Below are 7,931 nucleotides of genomic sequence, written 5' to 3' on the forward strand. Positions count from 1 at the left end.
AAAATATAAAAAATATTTTTATATACTAGAAAGTTTATAATTAATAATAAATCATAAAAAAATTTCAAAAATAATTTATAAATAACACTTAATTCATAAATCAAATATTTTTAATTTCCATCGATGCAACAACTATTTGCTTGAAAATTCTACCTATGTAAATTCCATTTAATACTTTTTTATAAATATATGAACTCATTTCTTCATCATTACTTTTTTTCTTCTTTAACTTTCAAAAATATAATTAGAATTACAGTCAAACTCCTCATTTATAACACCACATTATCTCTTTTATTAAAAAAACATTGTTTTAAAAAACTATCTAACACGCACTAAAATTGTGCATTTTTTAAAATTAAAAAATATTATTTATTTTTTTCTTTTTGCATATTACTTATTTGATTCGATTTTTTTCAATTTATTTACCTTTTAAAAGTAGAAGTCTAGCTAAATAACAAAATCTAAAAAAAAAAAAAAATTTAGAAAAAGCTCTATAGAGAAGTTTTTTTTTCTCTTCTTTTAAAAACACTCTAGCTTTTCATGAGAATATTTTCTTTTATTTCAAAAATGTCCCATTTATTAAAAATAATCTTAACATTAGGTTCTCAAAAATACCTCTCAATCCATCTCCTTCTTTTTTCTTTCTCTGCAAATCATCCATCTCCAACGTAAATCACGATCTTTCTCTCCTTTACCTTTTCTTGCAAAGATTTTTTAAAAACAATAGAAAACCCAACAACATAATAACAAAATTTGGAGGGTTTTTATTTTTACAAATATTAAGAGAAAAGAAAATCTAAATTTAAAGTTACATTCAAGTAATATTTCTTCTTTTTCTTTTTTTTTATTTTTTATTTTCTTTTTGTTTTTGTTTTTTTTTTTTGGCTCTGAAATCTCTTTTTATTTTTCAATTTAATTATCTTTTAATTTTGAGATATGCATTTGAGTTATTGTTAGAGAATCAAAGCTTCGTTTTGGGTTCCTAGTAAAAATCCTAGACCCATTAAAATTGTTGAAAAATCTTGATTGAGAGATCTCTTATTTTGGGTTTAGATGTTGATGAACTAGCACGGGTAACTCTACATCCCAATAGTCTTATGTGGTTGCTTTTATTCCAATATTTTCTTTTTTCTATTCCAAAGTGTAGGTAAATATATTGAGGTATGATATGTATCAAACTTTATTAAAGTTGGAAATGATTAAAAATATATCCAAATAAATAACTATCACTTTTCTATAAACTATTGTATTTTTTGTGGATATGATTCATATTAATTTACTTATTTTTGAGTTTTGCTGGAAGTGTCTCTGAATGTTATGCAGGATTTGGAGTCATATCAGATGATTTGTGAGTGATATAGACTTGTGTGAATTTCGAGCATCTTTTGCCTTATTATACATCTTGGTTTAGTTGTATTTGGTGTAATTCATATGCGGTCCTAATGGACCATGTTGGCAAATGATCAATTCTTGGACAGTGATGACACAAGATTTATTGCTTTATATGTCTTATTATAGTTTATGGTTAACTAAGAAATGCCTCTACCTAATTTTGAAATTTCAGAAAAATCAAAACATAATGTAAAGTGGGATATGATCACTATCAAAATCTTATTTCAAATTTGTACGGATGAGATTCGTAAGCGTGGAAAACAAAGAATTTCATTTAGAACTAAAAGATTGGAAATTGTAATAAAGGAATTTAATGCTCATGCTAATAAAAATATATCCAAAAACAATTGAAAAATAGATTAGATAGTCTAAGGAATGAATAGACTTTGTGGAAACAATTGAAGGGCAAAAAAACAAGTTTGGGTTAGAACCATGAGACAGGAACCATCGAAGCTGATGTCAAATGGTGGGAACTCAAAATAAAAGAAGTATTTTAAATTTTATATGTTTCAACTACTATACATTATTTTGCATATACACGTCGTTTGAAAGTTTTTTTCTCTTTAATGTTTGTATAGGTCAATCCAAAATATGCTAGATTTCAATATCACGAGCTGGAACATACTAATGAATTGAAATCTATATTTAATGATACATTAGCCACTAGTCAAAATATATGGACACTAGTGATGGGTATACTAATTGAAGATACTGTCAAATTTGTAAATCTAATTTCGCTACAAGATAGTGTTGAATCCGAAGCTGAAAAAATTAATTGTGATGAAAATGGCAACTTTATGGTAAACACCTAAATCAAGAAGAAACGAATGGTGCCAGAAGAAAAGGGAAAAAAAGTGACAAAGAGTAAGATAAAAACTAGGACTGCAGCAAGTTTGCAAAGAACATTGGAACAATTGTATGAATCAATAAAAAGTCATAACGTAGCTGAAATTTGAGCGTCATTGCAAGCCACGGGACAATATAGTATTTCGAAGTGCATTCGAGCATTGAAATCTCTACAAAATATTAGGAGATTGAGTGCAAATAAATTTAACTTTGCACTACAATTGATTAAAAAGAAATAAAATATATTCATTTTTATTTTTTTACTAGATTTAAGTGATAAGTTAAACTGGATTCTATATAAGCATAATCTATCGAAAAACCATGGTGGGAGTAATTGATTAGTTTAGGATTTGATTTGTTTATTTTAGAATGATGTTGAACTTTAAACTACTTTCTTTTTTGTAGTTGTGTTACTTGTTATGTGTAATTGAATTGGTGTTTGAAAAATTTTGCTATTATCCATATTATATTTATTTGAATTGTTATTTATACTATTTGATTTTTTTAAAGTAATATTTATTTTTTTACTTTATATATTTTTATTTTTATTTATGTATTTTGATTTTGTCAAAAAAATCAATACAAGTTGTAAAAAGAAGAAAATGTGCAAGGTTTATAAACATCGATGGAAAAGCTACTAATACAATTGTATATCACGTGAAATACTTAATGACACAAGGAAACAAATTCAATTATTCTGATTGATGGAATTAAGTATGTGAAACTTTACAAACTACGAGTAAAGGTTCTAAAATGTTTAGGATGGAATCAAATTGTATTACAACTTACAAATATATTAATGAATAAGAGATGATTCCATTCATCAAAAGACATGACAGCATTGAAGGCGATCGTTATGATTTTAAAAAGTTGCAAGAGTTTTGTCCCAAGGGCAACCCCTGCAGGTTAACATTTGCACATGGTAAAAATATTGTTTTAATTTCTTAGTGAAATATGTATTTTTAAAAAGTTGGGGTTGATTCTTCATTTCAAATTCCAGCAACATTATTGGCCAAAAGAAATGAAAAGCATTCTGGCAACATGGCAACTAGATTCGGTGTTTCGAGTTTGACAGATAAAGCAATTGCCAAGATAACTCAGCAGGCAGCAGAGAGAGACGATAGTATTAGAAATACTCCTTACAGAAACTCAGAACCTCCCTAAGTACATGGATGGTTGCATAAAACACATGCATAGCTTCCCAAATATACTCGTCTTCTTAGGACTTCAGTTTCATGTGAGTATAGAAAAATGTATTTTATGTAGTTTTACATGTAAAATTGACATTATTTTTCTCTGCCCAGTCCCAAGTCTGAATCCTGGTTTTGAAATGCTAAAATTGAATCAATGTCCCGTTCAAAATAATTTGCCAAGTACAAGTCTGTTATCTTGCCTTAAACCCGTATGTTCTAGTATCGTTTTTGGGACTTTTGTCTCAATTCATGAAGCAAGTGGGACACCCTTTTTTGCCTACTGAGCTGTGGAAATGGAACTATCATGATTCATGACCCTACTTTCTTGTACTCTGGCTTCCAAATTTTCAGAGCATGCATATTTGCCTCACGTGAACCCTTCGAATTTGGTCACTTCCATTTTTTTTTTTTAAAAAAAATCAGATTTGGGAACCAAAATTGAACCCCTCATTTCCTTAGAAAAGATATATGATAGCTCAAATTGTTTTGCAACATCTCACTCTTGTTCAAAAAATTCTTTATCATTGTTTATGAATCAACCTTTGCCTATGAGATTTTTTGCTTTATATATATACATATATATATATATATATATGCTATAATGGATATAGATTTTCTACATTATATTCAGAAATTTCAAAATTTCTATGTTCCATCAAGTTTATAGGTACTAGAATGTAGACACATAAATACTCAATACTAAAAATTGAATGTGTATGTGTGTTTGCGTGTTCAATAAAGTGGAGATAATATATAATAAAAATGACTTTTATTTGATAAAAGACATTATCACTATAAAAGTGTGTTCGGTTCACAAGAAAAAATAAAATAAGAATGGAATAATCCTTTCGTAAAAATAAAATAAGAGATAAATAATTATTATGTTGTTGGGTTCATGGGAATGGAATAGGAAAATAATTGTTATTATGAATTATTATAATGTTTGGTTGCTAGGTATAGGTTTAGAATAATTAAAAAATAATTAAAAAATAAAAAATTATTTATTATAATATTTAATTTTTAAATTAAAATAATAATTTATTGTTTTATTCTTTATTTTTAAAATATAAAAATTTAATTATAAAAAATTAAATTAAAATTTTAAGTTTAAAATGTTGACTTTTTATAATATATTATTAAAACTTAAATTTTTTTGAAAAATTCATTTTAATTTTTTTCATTTTTAAATTTTAAATTCATTTTAATTTAATGAGAGAATGAGAGAGATAGTTGAGTAGAGAGAAAGAAATTGTAAAAAATGAATAAAATATATTTTATGTAGTATGATACTTCATCAAATTAATGAATGGCATTTTTGTCTATTAATGTTTTTACTTTATTTCTTGACCCCTAGAATAGTTAATACTAACAGAGACTTTGATATTAGCTATTCCCTCGTCTCCTTGAATAGTTACTAATTCCAATTAAATAAAGGGTTGTAAGTATAGTAGAAGAAGGGAATGGCAGGTACAAATAGTAATTAATGTTATAGACTCATTCCTTTTTATTGGAATCCTCTTTTTGCCCCGGTAAGAAACCATAGAAACTTTAATATTGGGACCACTTTTATCTTCTCAAGAATTTATGCAGACTAGTACTAGTATTAAAGATGCATTGTACTACACGTTATAGGTTACAAATTAGCTGATTTCGATACTTCGATTTAATCTAAGCGATTAAATGCAGCATTTACAATTAATATTACTCCACAAAATGCTAGCTAAATATTAAAGAGTTTAAATTCTGAAAAGCAAAGACAACCAATTACAACCTAACGAATTCCATTTAACAAATTCTATAAATTTTATCTTGCTAACAAAACGCATGATCTCATGTTGTTTTATACTATAAAAATGGTATTATGTTAATGATGCACAAAAATCTGATTAGAATCAACTTAGTGCCCGTTTAGTTTGATTTATTTTTAGCTCATTTACTACTTAAAAGTAGAAGTTGAGGTAAACAGAATTTCGTGAAAAGCTCTTAAAAAAATAATTTAAAAAAAAAAAAAATCTAAAAAAAACTCAAATTAAGAGCTTTTTTTTTTAAAAAAAAAAAACACACCAACTTATTAAAAAAATTATTTTTTTTTCAAAAAAATTCTCTCTTAAAAAATACTCCCTCTCTCTCCCTATCGATCTGCCTTTCCTCTCTCCCTTTTTGCAAATCATCATTTTAGATTTTTTTGGTTCTTACAAAAATTAAGAAAAAAAAAATCTAAAATTTAAAACTACATTCAGACATTATATTTTTTTTTTTTATTTTATTTTTTATCATTTTTTTTGGACTTTGAAAACTCTCTTTATTAGTTGATATTTCTCAGTTTATTGTTTGATAGGATAATTATATTATGTTTATTTATTCTTAACTTCTTTATGATGTATATAATATTTGATAATTATGATTAAAATAATTAATCAAATAGGTCAATAGTTGTTGAGATAATTAGATGAAAATTGAGATAATATTTGTTGATTATTATTGTTAAGATAATATTGTTCATGGAGGTAAACTTTATTGGTAAAGACATCAATAGCTAAACGTGATTTTTCTAAATTATTATTCTCACTTTATACTTTTATTATTTTTTTTGTTCTTCTTTATTGTTAGGATTAAGGATTCTAGTAGTCGATTGTTCTTTCATTTTTTTTTATGATTTATTATTAATTATAAACTTTATATTATATAATTTTTTTTATATTTTCAAAAATTTATTTTAAATAAAAAAATTAAATTAAATTTTTTAATTTTGAACAAAAAAATTAGTTATTAATAAAAAGTTATTTATTAAATACTTTTTATGATAATTTTAATTAGATTTAGAGTTTATATAAATTATTTTGTCAAACAATTTATTTATAAAATAAAGTTTATAAAAAGTAAATTTATCAAATAATTTTAACTTAATTTTAAAATTTATTATTCTTTATAAGACTTTTATAATAATTTTTAAATTAAAAAAATCAAATCAAACATGGTTTTAATGATTTGATTGACAATGATTAATTCAATTTGGTTAAGTCATTTAAATGATTAATTTAATCAAGGTCTCGATTTAATCAATTAAGTTGAGTCGGTTCGACTTTATATTTCCTATTTCTATGGCTTGGAACGAATTTTTTGCATGTGAAGCGCTTACACGTCACTCACATGTATGATGCAACTTACTATCCAAATTGCGTCTATCTTATCAGGGTTTTCTTACATGTAAATCATTCACACACAAATTATAATTCATAAAGCAAATCAACAACTTCCAACCCATGATATAAAATTTATGATTCCTTAATATTATATTTTTTAACAGTTTTATAAAATTCCTTGTTAAAATATATAAAATGAAACTAAATACATTAAAACTCCAATTATCTAAGTTTAGTTTTAAAGATCTCCTTCCATAGCTATACAGGAAAGATTTACAAGGAAACTAATTTCAACATTTTATATTTTTATTTTAAAAATAACATAACTTTCTTTAAACTAAATTTAGATTGTTATTAATGGTATCTATAAAAGTTTCGAAAGCAAATTTTTAATCTGTTTTTCCAAAAGAAGCTTATATTAACCATAAAAAAGAAATAATGAATAAATTTTTAAAATAAACTAGTAAGTAAGTTGACAAATAAAAAAATAAAAAAATTGATTTGGTTAATTGATTAAATCGATTAAAAATTAAAGGAGGTTGATTTGATTAATTTTTTTTAAAAAATTAATTAAATCGATTAATAATATTTTTAACTGATTTAATTGATTGCGCACTCCTAAATTATATCACCATAAAAAAAATCTTTCAGGTTGATAATCTTTCCATATGAAAAATTTGATTTCAACAAGCAATGTTGGAAAATTCACAGGAACGGAACTTTAGACAATGGCGGATTTATAATGTTATTGGATTATGTAGATTTTTTTATTTTTATTTGTATTCACTATTTAAATTACATCCCTAACCGGTTTTTACCTTTTACCATTTGCGAAAGCTGCTTTTGGCAACATCTGTCGTGTAGCTCTTATAACTTAATCCACAAGTATTGGACTGATTATTCTGATCCAACGGTCCACAACAATCGCATACAAAAGATACGAAAAATGTCGGACCGTAGATAAATAAACGATATGCGTATCCAAACCTGACCTAACGGTCTTTCGCCACGTGTTTCTCACTAGATATGACCTTGGATTTTTAAACTTTTAGATCAAGGGCAGTCAACCCAGCCTCGTATTCCTCGGTCGAATTTCACGGGTCACAGACCCCATCTTCACCGTCAAGTTTCACACACGGGAGATAAATCGAACCGTAAGGAACTCGTCTGTCGCAAACGAAACAAGATTACCGGTAACGTTAACATTAGTATTGTCGCTTTATCGGACGTATAAGAATAGGCTACGTGTCACATTCCGGAACATTTAGGGCCTTCCGATTTTAGCCATTTTTCGAGTTCACTGAACCCCACTTTTTCAAAATTCGATCACCATCGGTCGTTTGTATCATTTTCCCAT

The sequence above is a fragment of the Theobroma cacao genome, chromosome 3 (genome assembly GCF_053813885.1).
Source record: "Theobroma cacao isolate CCN51 chromosome 3, ASM5381388v1, whole genome shotgun sequence".
Classification (NCBI taxonomy): domain Eukaryota; kingdom Viridiplantae; phylum Streptophyta; class Magnoliopsida; order Malvales; family Malvaceae; genus Theobroma; species Theobroma cacao.